This window comes from Schistocerca gregaria, chromosome 7 (genome assembly GCF_023897955.1).
Source record: "Schistocerca gregaria isolate iqSchGreg1 chromosome 7, iqSchGreg1.2, whole genome shotgun sequence".
In the NCBI taxonomy this organism is placed as follows: Eukaryota; Metazoa; Arthropoda; class Insecta; order Orthoptera; family Acrididae; genus Schistocerca; species Schistocerca gregaria.
Window position 1 is genome coordinate 263,015,242 of NC_064926.1, and position 13,612 is coordinate 263,028,853.

Sequence of the window (13,612 nt, forward strand, 5' to 3'; positions counted from 1 at the left end):
TCAACAGGTCAACGTCATATGGAGCACTGGCTCATTTCCTTATGTCCAGCGGACACCACACCTTTTGCATTGTCTTAAATACATAGTGGTTACAATTAAACTTTCAGTACTTGTGAGGGCCTATGGGAGGCTATCATTTGTTAATTAAATGCCATGTTTCTGTTCCAGGCTACAAATGTTGCTCAATGTAATGACCATCTCCTTCATCACAGCCTGGAAGTTTGTATGATCACAATTTCACAACTATTCACAGCACTTTCCAAATGGTGGGCCAAGGAATGTTCAGCAGTCGTGACACAGCTTATGCACTGTTTCAGGTTCACACATTGTGTCCAGCATTCTCAGCCAAGGCAACACTAACGTCTTCTTCAATCTGTGGTGCAACTGGCAATTGGCCTCTCCCAGAAGCAGTTTCCAAACCAACAGTTAATTCGAACTTCCAAATCATGTTCTTGAAACCCAGTATGAAAAGAGGACCCCTTTGTATTCCTTTAATGCCGTGATACTCATGGAGGGCAGCAGGACTATTTTTGTTCTTTTGATAAGACATCTTTACCCATAAAGTCCTGCTCATCTTATCCAGACCCATGATGACTGTTAGCAGCTGTAATGAATAGCGATGTTTGAATTTCAACCCTAAATCACCATATCTTTACTCGTGCCTAATGACAAGTTGTTATACTAACACTACTAACAAAGCAAATCTTGCAGTTCATGGTCTGAAATTCATTCCCAAGAAGTTTAGTAACCATATGATTAATATTTTCCCCTCCACATTGGCTCAAAAAGTAATAGTTTAATAATAATGGCCCTGTATTACTCTTAGTAAAATTTCCCTCCTTTCCTTGCAACCATCCCAGTTGTTGAATGAAATTTTCATTCTGCAGTGGAGTTTGGAAGGTAGGAGACGAGGTACTGGCAGAATTAAAGCTGTGAGGACAGGGCGTGAGTTGTGCTTGGGTAGCTCAGTTGGCAGAGCACTTGCCTGTGAAAGACAAAGGTGCCAAGTTCGAGTCTTGGTCCAGCACACAGTTTTAATCTGCCAGGAAGTTTCAGCCCAGTTCTTATTTAACCAAATTTGGTAGCCATGACACTTCCTCACCTAAAATAATTCATGAACACTTACACAGTGTCCCATTAATTCCCTTAAATCTATAAATACATTTGTTTTTACTTGATATTTCATATAACTTAGTTACATGATATCCATATTTCTTTTCTACCTTCTATTCCTTAAGTACACTTTATCTTCCAGACAAGTTGCAGGAGAGCCCAGCAGAGGAAGAAATATTTGTGTAATGAACTACAGGGGAAACCACCAAAACTACAGCATCATCAACACAAAGAGTTCAGGCAAGCGACAACAGCAATAGTTTTATGACTCTCTGTATAACATTATATTAACATACAATGACTTCAGCTACTAGCTCAGCTGTTAGAGACATCAATGCAAATGATGCTCTTGTATTAGTAAATAAGTCATTTAGTGGGGCTATGACCAGATCTAAGGAGTGCACCGAGAAGGAAATGTTGTGTTCGAAGTAGTCCAAACAGTGCACCGAGAAGGAAATGTGGTGTTCGAAGTAGTCCAAACAGATGATAAATTATTGTTATTTCAATACACCAAGTCTAAAATTATGGAAGGAGCTAGGGAAAAAATGACTATTTTGGATGTAGCTAATAATGTGGATCAAATGCAGGTAATCTTGGGGAAAAAATTGTTCAGAAAGGGCACCACAGACAATTATATCTATATGATATTTTAAGCCAGGTGACGCCGAGGGGAGGGGGATGAGGAGCGGCAAATCAAATAGATGAATAATCAAAATCATTCAAATATCCAATCCCTAGAGTGTGCAACAATAAGGGGTATTAGAACTGGTATGTGCACTACAATGGACTTCCTTCATACACAACACAGTAAGTAGCAGAATTCAGACAAATTGTATGTAGCCAGAATGCACAAAGTAGCTTAGTTGGTGCAGTGGAATTAATTTAGCAAGAGGAAAGCACATTTCAGTGATCATAAGGCCATTGCAGCATCCCTGAATATGGAAGTTAATAGGAATATAAAAAAAGGGAGGAAGGTTTATCTGTTTAGCAAGAGTAATAGAAGGCAGATTTCAGACAACCTAACAGAACAAAATGAAAATTTCTGTTCCGGCAATGACAATGTTGAGTGTTTATGGAATAAGTTCAAGGCAATCGTAAAATGCATTTTAGACAGGTATGTGCCGAGTAAAACTGTGAGGGACGGGAAAAACCCACCATGGTACAACAACAAAGTTAGGAAACTACTGCGAAAGCAAAGAGAGCTTCACTCCAAGTTTATACGCAGCCAAAACCTCTGAAACAAACAGAAGCTAAATGATGTCAAAGCTAGCGTAAGGAGGGCTATGCGTGAAGCGTTCAGTGAATTCGAAAGTAAAATTCTATGTACCGACTTGACAGAAAATCCTAGGAAGTTCTGGTCTTACATTAAATCAGTAAGTGGCTCGAAACAGCATATCCAGACACTATGGGATGATGATGGCACTGAAACAGAGGATGACACGCATAAAGCTGAAATACTAAACACCTTTTACCAAAGCTGTTTCACAGAGGAAGACCGCACTGCAGTTCCTTCTCTAAATCCTCGCACAAACGAAAAAATGGCTGACATTGAAATAAGTGTCCAAGGAATAGAAAAGCAACTGGAATCACTCATCAGAGGAAAGTCCACTGGACCTGATGGGATACCAATTCGATTCTACACAGAGTATGCGAAAGAACTTGCCCCCTTTCTAACAGCTGTGTACTGCAAGTCTCTAGAGGAACGGAAGGTTCCAAATGATTGGAAAAGAGCACAGGTAGTCCCAGTCTTCAAGAAGGGTCGTCGAGCAGATGCGCAAAACTATAGACCTATATCTCTGATGTCGATCTGTTGTAGAATTTTAGAACATGTTTTTTGCTCGAGTATCATGTCGTTTTCGGAAACCCAGAATCGTAGGAATCAACATGGATTCCGAAAACAGCAACCGTGTGAGACCCAACTCGCTTTATTTGTTCATGAGACCCAGAAAATATTAGATACAGGCTCCCAGGTAGATGCTATTTTTCTTGACTTCCGGAAGGCGTTCGATACAGTTCCGCACTGTCGCCTGATAAACAAAGTAAGAGCCTAGGGAATATCAGACCAGCTGTATGGCTGAATTTAAGAGTTTTTAGCAAACAGAACACAGCATGTTGTTATCAATGGAGAGACGTCTACAGACGTTAAAGTAACCTCTTGCGTGCCCCAGGGGAGTGTTATGGGACCATTGCTTTTCACAATATATATAAATGACCAAGTAGATAGTGTCGGAAGTTCCATGCGGCTTTTCACAGATGATGCTGTAGTATACAGAGAAGTTGCAGCATTAGGAAATTGTAGCGAAATGCAGGAAGATCTGCAATGGATAGGCACTTGGTGCAGGGAGTGGTAACTGACCCTTAACATAGACAAATGTAATGTATTGTGAATACATAGAAAGAAGGATCCTTTATTGTATGATTATATGATAGCAGAACAAACACTGGTAGCAGTTACTTCTGTAAAATGCGGAACGATTTGAAGTGGAATGATCATATAAAATTAATTGTAGGTAAGGCGGGTACCAGGTTGAGATTCATTGGGAGAGTCCTTAGAAAAATGTAGTCCATCAACAAAGGAGGTGGCTTACAAAACACTCGTTTGACCTATACTTGAGTATTGCTCATCAGTGTGGGATCCGTACCAGATCTGGTTGACGGAGGAGATAGAGAAGATCCAAAGAAGAGCGGCGCGTTTCGTCACAGGGTTCTTTGGTAACCGTGATACCCTTACAGAGATGTTTAACAAACTCAAGTGGCAGACTCTGCAAGAGAGGGGCTCTGCATTGCGATGTAGCTTGCTCCCCAGGTTTCGAGAGGGTGCGTTTCTGGATGAGGTATCAAATATATTGCTTCCCCCTACTTATACCTCCCGAGGAGATCACGAATGTAAAATTAGAGAGCTTAGAGTGCGCATGGAGGCTTTCAGACAGTCGTTCTTCCCACGAACTATACGCAACTGGAACAAGAAATGGAGGTAATGACAGTGGCACGTAAAGTGCCCTCCGCGACACACCGTTGGGTGGCTTGCAGAGTATAAATGTAGATGTAGATGTATTGTCCATGAATGAAAAGAATCCATTCCTAAGAGCAGCTCATAACATTCAAAGTAACATGGGAGGAAGATGTTATAATTGTGGACAGATGAGTCACATGGCTAGAGACTGTGGGAAGTCAAAGAGGATTACAAAGGTAAGATGGATAGCAATACCCACAAAGAAGGAAGCTGTACACAGCTTCCAGAATTTTTGTTGTTAAAGCAACAGACTAGTGGACACTGTTGTTGAATGTAAAAGAATACTCATTTGTGAAAAGTACATAAGGTGCAGGCATCAAGCACAGAATTGTAAGACAGCTGGGTGTTACAGGTGCAACTGATATGATCACATTAGACTCCAATGCAACGAGAAATTAGTGGCCATATCAACGAGTAAAAAGGAAAACTAAGAGTGTGGAACATGAAGCAGTCACATATTACCACAAGAAGAATAAAATTATGGTGGCATATTGCTATGAATTGGAAGCCAGTTATGGCTATAATAGATATCAGGGCACATAGAAGCCTTATAAAGGAAGAGAGGCTCACGAAAGACAGTAATTAGCAGGGAAGATAGCCATAGACTGAAGGGTGTGACACAAGGTACAGTTTCTATAGTGGGAATCATGGAACTGCAATTGATAATAACAGAGAAGGTTTCAGCAAAGTAAAAGTTCTATATTATAGTGAGAGGATCGAATATTCCTTGTTATGATGTAGTAGAAAACTACTTTCTGAGAAAGCAAAAGTTTGTGATTAATTATTGTGAGAAGGTGATCAGAATACAGGATTGAAGTATTATGCTGCTAACAGTGCCAGAGATGGAAGCAGCACCACAAGTTTTTAGGAAATACATGGGCTGGGTAGCAACCATTGTTAACGGAAAACAAATTAACAGGCAACCTAAAAAAGTGATATGTAATGAAAGAAGGCTTGATTTTAGAAGGTCCGCGAATCAGACTGCAAAAGATATGGCAATGAACGAAAATAGCAGATGGCAAAAAGGATCTACGAATAAGAGTGTATGTCCCACACGAAATAGAATGGTGAAGGAAAAAGTAAAATATGCGAATCAAAGGCAAGTCATGAGATGAAAAGTAATGAGTTACCTTTATGGCAAAATAGAATGACACCAGAAAGTCATATGAGACGAGGTCCTAGGGAAGAAAAAATCTTAAGGATACATGTAGAAACAGGATTGGACCCCTGTAATAAAAAAGAAGTTATTTGTTCCAGACAGGAAGTAATATCAGGCCTGTATATTATTGCTGAGTTTAGGTACAATTACAGTGAGGGAAATGTACCCTCAATGTATTGTATACAAGTGAGCTGAGTGAAAGTATCACACAAACTGATAGAGAAAGTGACATCAATATGGACAGTACAAGAGGTAACAAACGTCTGGATACACACAGAAATCACATCTCTGTGATTAGAGAAACAATCCAAACTGATCATTTGAATAAAGAGGAGCAATATGAATTGCGGAAACTTCATAGTGCCACTGTGATTTACTTTACCTAAAAGATGACAAATTATCATACCCTGAAACATTATGACATGCACTCCCAATTTTTGCAGAACACAAAGGAAAGGTTGAGAATGTACATCCTTTCAGGATATCACAAGTGCAAAAGGCACTATTACAGGAACAAACTAAGAAAATGGTTAATAGGGATATAATTGTTGAAAGTCAAGAGTCCATGGAATGCACCTCTATTGCTAGTACTGAGAAAATGAGATTCCAATGGAATAGTGAAGTATAGGTTCATAACAGAATATAGAAAGTTGAATGATATTTTAGTGGGGGAAGTGTTTCAAATCTGCAACATAAGTGGGATGTTGGACCAACTAGAGAAAGCCAAGTATTTCTCCATTTTGATTTGGACTGTCAGATTATAAAGGAACCAGCAGACAGAGAAAAGACAGCTTTCAAGGCAAATTACCAGCACTATGAGTACAAAAGGATGCTAACAGAGCTAAAGAATTCACCAAGTACATTTCGGAGACAGATGAATGTTGCTTTGCAAGGATTGCAAGGGACCAAGTGTTTCCTTAATTTTATACAACATTGTCTGGGCTGAATCACATGGTATACTATATACACTCCTGGAAATGGAAAAAAGAACACATTGACACCGGTGTGTCAGACCCACCATACTTACACCGGACACTGCGAGAGGGCTGTACAAGCAATGATCACACGTACGGCACAGCGGACACACCAGGAACCGCGGTGTTGGCCGTCGAATGGCGCTAGCTGCGCAGCATTTGTGCACCGCCGCCGTCAGTGTCAGCCAGTTTGCCGTGGCATACGGAGCTCCATCGCAGTCTTTAACGCTGGTAGCATGCCGCGACAGTGTGGACGTGAACCGTATGTGCAGTTGACGAACTTTGAGCGAGGGCGTAAAGTGGGCATGCGGGAGGCCGGGTGGACGTACCGCCGAATTGCTCAACACGTGGGGCGTGAGGTCTCCACAGTACATCGATGTTGTCGCCAGTGGTCGGCGGAAGGTGCACGTGCCCGTCGACCTGGGACCGGACCGCAGCGACGCACGGATGCACGCCAAGACCGTAGGATCCTACGCAGTGCCGTAGGGGATCGCACCGCCACTTCCCAGCAAATTAGGGACACTGTTGCTCCTGGAGTATCGGCGAGGACCATTCGCAACCGTCTCCATGAAGCTGGGCTACGGTCCCGCACACCGTTAGGCCGTCTTCCGCTCACGCCCCAACATCGTGCAGCCCGCCTCCAGTGGTGTCGCGACAGGCGTGAATGGAGGGACGAATGGAGACGTGTCGTCTTCAGCGATGAGAGTCGCTTCTGCCTTGGTGCCAATGATGGTTGTATGCGTGTTTGGTGCCGTGCAGGTGAGCGCCACAATGAGGACTGCATACGACCGAGGCACACAGGGCCAACACCCGGCATCATGGTGTGGGGAGCGATCTCCTACACTGGCCGTACACCTCTGGTGATCGTCGAGGGGACACTGAATAGTGCACGGTACATCCAAACCGTCATCGAACCCATCGTTCTACCATTCCTAGACCGGCAAGGGAACTTGCTGTTCCAACAGGACAATGCACGTCCGCATGTATCCCGTGCCACCCAACGTGCTCTAGAAGGTGTAAGTCAACTACCCTGGCCAGCAAGATCTCCGGATCTGTCCCCCATTGAGCATGTTTGGGACTGGATGAAGCGTCGTCTCACGCGGTCTGCACGTCCAGCACGAACGCTGGTCCAACTGAGGCGCCAGGTGGGAATGGCATGGCAAGCCGTTCCACAGGACTACATCCAGCATCTCTACGATTGTCTCCATGGGAGAATAGTAGCCTGCGTTGCTGCGATAGGTGGATATACACTGTACTAGTGCCGACATTGTGCATGCTCTGTTGCCTGTGTCTATGTGCCTGTGGTCCTGTCAGTGTGATCATGTGATGTATCTGACCCCAGGAATGTGTCAATAAAGTTTCCCCTTCCTGGGACAATGAATTCACGGTGTTCTTATTTCAATTTCCAGGTGTGTAGTAACTAAAGCACAAATATTAAAAAATGATATGAACAAGTTGGAACAATTCATTCTACACTCACTACAGACAATGGATGAAGGACTAAAGAAAATAGCCACTTTCGTCACCATCAGTGAACAGATGATACAGTTAGCATCACTATTTACAGAATAAAGCACTGAGTATGAGGTGTTAGTAAGTGCAATAATGCATGTGCAAAAAGAGATCCTAGCACCACATATCATGAATCCAACACAGCAAGCAAAATATTTAAGGTCAACTCAAAATAATCTTAGAAATATATGACTCCTCATACCCTTATCAGAAGCATGTGGTTATGTGCTTCTAAAAATAATGGAGTTAGATGTCTTTGTATTAGATAATGTATTACGGTACGACATCGGTATTCCATGGTAGAAAACAAAGAGTTCAGTTTATATAGAATGTTGAGGTTGCAACAAGAGATGATAAAGGGAAATACATTTATGTACATCCAGAGAAAGAATATTTCATATTAGATCATTCTAAGATGATTTATGTTAAACTCTAGCTAGATCAATTAGAATGCAAAGAGACTATTATGGGAACAAAGAGATGTAAACAAATCTTTGTAATGTTTCCCATGAGTGTGAATTGCTATTATTGCAAAGCAGGGCATTCCAAAGAATTGTGCCTGAAAGTTAATTACCGTAGAGAAAAGTTTATGGACATATCTTAAATAATGAATGGTTATACATAAGCCCAAAGGGAAAAAGTTTGACCATGTTGTGTGAAGGACAGGCTTCTATGGATACTCATAAGACATGGTATTGTTAACATTCCATGAAAACTGCAAAGGTGTACAGAATAATGCAGACCAATGTGGCTAGAAAGGACATTGGCCCCAGTTTTGCAATGGAAATCAATAGTTGTGAAGAACTGGACAAGAGGTTAAACTTATTGGAGATATCATTATAATTACCATTAAGACATTTGGTGGCTAGGTTAGACGATCTACAGGTAGTTGGAAAAAGATTGAAGGATATGGAGCAGCTAATTGATAAACAGCAAAGAGAAATGGACTGTGAGAGAAGGATCTGACACTATTCTAAACCTTTATCTTGTATAGCTTAAACTTAACTACAGTAGGATGCTGTTGCTCGTATTGCCCATGTTGTAGATACATATATAAGTTTTTTACAGACTGTTTTGGTGGTAAAATTGTTGCTAGTCAGCATGTGTTAAAACTACTCTAGTTAACACAACTGAGTCTACTCAGCTGAGAAGGGCAGGAGACATTGTCATCTAAGAGAGACATCCTCATGAAGAAGAAGATAAAGTGTACTTAAAGAATAGAAGGTAGAAATGAAATATGGATATTACATAACTATATTATAAGAAAAATCATGTAAAACAAATATATTTGTGGATTTAAAGGAATTGATGTTAGATTGTATAAGTGCATTTGAAATATTTTAGGTGGGAAAGTGTCACGGCTATCAAATTTAATTAATGTAAGAAGTGGCACGGCTTGCTAGGAAAGGAGACAAACTTTATTAAGAGTAATATTCAAGACAATGCACAAGATGTAGTTTCTGGCCATTGGAAAGTGGGCCAATGCCCCATATGAATTCAGACTTGTTGACAACCTGTTGAAGTGCCACTGCTGTAATGGTCAGGCGAGGACAGTACACTTGACACCCAGGTGACCTGCAGATGTTCGCATACAGCCAGAAATACACCAAGTTTCTGGTGGGCTCTCAGGATGGCTTCTGCTTTTTTTGACCTGTTCCACAGCCCTGGTCATTGATCTACTAGCTGTACACAGTTTGAGGGGCTGATGACAATATTATTCCTACTTCTCCTCCCATATTCTGTCACCTGATTCCCCATTTTGGAATGCCTCTATATAACACATCCCACACACCCGACACCACAAATATTATGTCAAGTCCCCGCACACATCCTGTCACCAGCTTTGGATGAAAGAGTGGCCCATGTGGCACAAACAGGACACTGACAACAATGTTTTAGATTTTCAAATTGTCTTTAACAGAGTGAGAGGCGGAAAGTCTCCTAGAATAGTCATCGTTCAAATGGCTCTGAGCACTATGGGATTTACCATCTGATGCCATCAGTCCCCTAGAACTTAGAACTACTTAAGCCTAACCAACCTAAGGACATCACACACAGCCATGCCCAAGGCAGGATTCAAACCTGCAACCATAGCAGTTAGAATACTTAAGCACAGGTGATTTTGGAATGGAGGGGAAAAGTTGCTGCCTTCATAGAAACTGAATAAAGGTGCACACACTTAAGGATTCAATTTCAAAACAATTTACTTCCCACTAGTTATTCAGAGAGATATCGCTGCAAATCGATCACTACACCCTAGCACTCTATACATTAGTCCTTTCCAGCAGCTCCCAGTTCCCGAGTTCATCTGTTTGCTATCAGAGATGAGCAGTCTGCTTGCGACTCATACACAATCAAATACTTTAACCATAATGTGATACAAGTGCAAAATAACACTTATTCTTCATTAAACTCTTACACACAGAAGATATTAACTATTAATATTAACTATTAGTCACTGTGACTATATGCAATCATTCCCAACAGGAGGTAAGGGCTAGACAGTGCTTGTTCCTATTTATATTCTGACACGCAGAAAGTATCAACTATTATTCATTTCTACAAGTGTCTCTCTTTAGTGATTGCTGCTGATCACTTGGCTATTTCACTGTTCCTAGCTGCTTCCTGGTAATCACTCTCTTGGCCTCTCTTCACTGGCCATTTATACAACAGTTTTTCAGGGGACTTTGTGTGGGTATCTCCCATAGGAATGTTTTCCCTGACTTCTCCGCAGGTCTTCCTTAAGCTTCTTCCAGAACCTTCCAAAAGGTTCTCAAACATCCTGACTGTATGCCAGCATCTTGGTGCTTCATGGTGTTGTCCTTGCCTAGCCATCACAGCATCGCCTCTTCCTCTGTAGGTTGTGACCAAGTCTGGCTTCATACAGAGTACTGTCCTATTTTCTGATATCTGCCTGCCACCATGCCTTGTGCATTGTCTTACTATTATTCTTAATACAGCTTTCCTCCTTTCCTCACAGCCATGCCACTTCTTACATTAATAAAATTTGATAGCCATGACAGCATCTCAGAGTTATAGTTCCATTTTCAAGGATTACATTGACATTTTCTATGTTACATTTGCTTCAGTTTATCGCTTTCACTTGACAATGAAATGTTTATCTTCTGCAACAGTGCAAAACTTCCACAATGGCAAAAGAAGATAGCACTTCACAGGTACTGCTATCCGGTATTACACCAAAACAAAACACTTATATTTATATTAGACAACACCAAACTCATCTCTTTTATAAAACACCACCTCCTACTAGCTAATGGTTCCTCAGTCTGGTATACAGCCTCTACCTACTGATCACATACACCAGGGACAGCTATGGTGTGCCAAACTACATGCAAGCCAGATGGGCAGGATGAGGCTCAGCATGTCTCAGCTTTGCTCAGCCCTTCCTCGATGTACCTAGTACAGTGCGACATTTCATTTAGTATTGCGGTTTGATATCATTCAGTGAGCACTTCTCTTCAGTTCATCATAGTCATGGTGTCACCGCAGTTAACTCTTTGCTATTTGTTCATGGTAAGAAGGATGTTCACAGGTTCATTAGCAGTTTCACAAAAGAGGCAGTCTAGCGACCTATTGTCACAAGTCACATAAAGACTTAATGACAAAAGACAGGGCTGGGAATTCTTGATATCTATTTGCAAATTTGCTTTGAAATGACATCACAGTGCCGTGAGAAAGAATTTGAAGATTTAGTTGACAATGAAACAGCAAAAAACTGCAACAACTGACAGAAGGGATTCGGTGTTCCACTGACACTTAAAGCTCGCTATTGTTCAATCTATGGAGGTAAAAGGAGTGCAGGATTGAAAATTAGAGTAGTCAAAATGGCTTACACATCTCATGTTTTTAGTGGACTAGGCTGCACACTGCCCACAAAATAGCATTACAAGGTGAGAAACAACTTATTACTGATTTAAAGTGGGTGCATTCAAAAAGCAAAATGCATTGTAGAAGGTACAGATTGTGATAAACACAGTCCAATCACCTAAGCTCACAGGCATTAAAGAAAATGGGAAGTTTGAAAAATTCATTGCACCTTGAAAGAACTATAACAATAGTTTTTAAATGTTTTGAGGACACTGCCAATCTTACTTCTGTTTTTGAACTATTTTCAAAACTGTTTGCCATTTGAAATGAAAGTGCTCATGTGCATGTGCAAGATGTAACTGACTGACCTGCGGTGTATTTTAAAAACAAATCCTTTTATATTAAAATTGTCCCAAATGTCTATATTGTCTTCCTCAGATAGATTTTTCAAGTCTCCATAATGAGATTGCAAAATTGCTACAATATTTTGATCAACATGTGTGTGAGAAAGAGCTTTTTCCAATTATGAAACTAAATACACCCTCGTTATGGCAACCTAAGTGCGAAAATCTGGAAAATAGTCTGTGTCTGTCCATATGCTGGCAGTCTGGACCAGATAAAAATTATATTAAGTCTTCAGTCTTAATTATTTATTTAAATAACATTGAAAATTTGTTTCATTTGTGATCTGTGTTGTGGCAGTGAGAGATGTACGTAGCCAGCCTGAGTACTATGATATATGAGCCAGAGCATAGCTTGCGAGCTGAATTCTTGGCAACTCCTAACATATAGGGAACAGAAAGTCACTGGTTAGGGTATCATGGCTGTACACAGATATTCTTCTAAACTTTCTGTGCTGGCAAATAAATTTACAATCTCAGAGGATCACTAACTCCTGAAATCATAAATGTGAAACACTTCTAAACATCACCTCTGTCGCAGATGGTCCAATGTTTTGCCTCCTGCACCCAGGAGGGCTGTCAGCCGGCACCAAGGCTCTGGAAGCAACCAACATTCAGACCTTCCAGCTAATGACCCTGGGAAGTACAAGGATGTTCTCATTAGTCATCTTATTTACCTGGTAATAGTCTTCTTGTGATAACAGTTGCCTGCAGCTAAAACTTCTTGCCAGTTAATTTCCAACTTAAGTGGTGTTGGAAAGTCTCTAGCACAACATTTAACTCACCATGTGAATCTTTCCTGTAGTTCACTCCCTTTAGGAAGATTAGTGAAACTTACCCCATCATGTCCAGCCAGCAGACCAAGAAAAACCTGCTGACTGGGTCCAAGTATGCCTGATGTGGGCTCTTATGTTACAAACAAGTAAGATCACATTTCCATGGCATGGCTATATGCCAGGACAGTCTCAGGAGTCCCTGCCTCAATTAAAATTGAAATCTCATAACAATTATTGCCCCTCTGAACCCTCATCTCAACATATTTCACAAGGGCTTCAGTTTTCAAAACATACTCGGCATAATGTACTTGTGATGATAACTTTGTTTTGACTGCATCATACTGCAAAGCATGAGTGTGACACTCTATAGTCTTTTTTCCATTGCTAAAATAGTGCCATTACCTCAAAGCACCAAAAATATTTCTCTTGCTAAAATATTTAGCTAAGCAAGCAGTTTTCTAACAATATGGTCCTCAAAGATTTCTTGTTAGTAGTCCAATGAAATGAAAATGTATTGTTTTATATGTAGACTGCACTGTGGGTATCTGTAGTCTAACCAGATGCACACATGTGAGATGCAGGACTTTTTTGAATGTCTCAGAGCTTCTTACATAGAGCCTGATCCATGTAAGCTCCTTGATCTCTACCTTTGGTAATTGTAAATCAATTTGATTTGTTAGTCATCGTATAATATGGTCAAGGGTTAAACTGTTTGTTATGAACTAGGTGTAAGCTTGTTCCATTAATCTCTTGGGTGGTGGGTGTTTACTTGGGCTCTTCATCAATATACTAATTTCATTACCAAACCTCACAGTTTTTTTACGAGTTCTCCCAGT

At 40.9% G+C, this 13,612-nt stretch overlaps 1 protein-coding gene across 1 annotated transcript in view; it reads left to right on the forward strand.

Annotated features, from left to right (window-relative positions):
- The window catches only part of LOC126282517 (tryptophan 2,3-dioxygenase), a 362,921-nt gene that overhangs the window by 336,958 nt on the left and 12,351 nt on the right, over positions 1–13,612 (forward strand). The gene's annotated exons all lie outside the window — the stretch shown is intronic.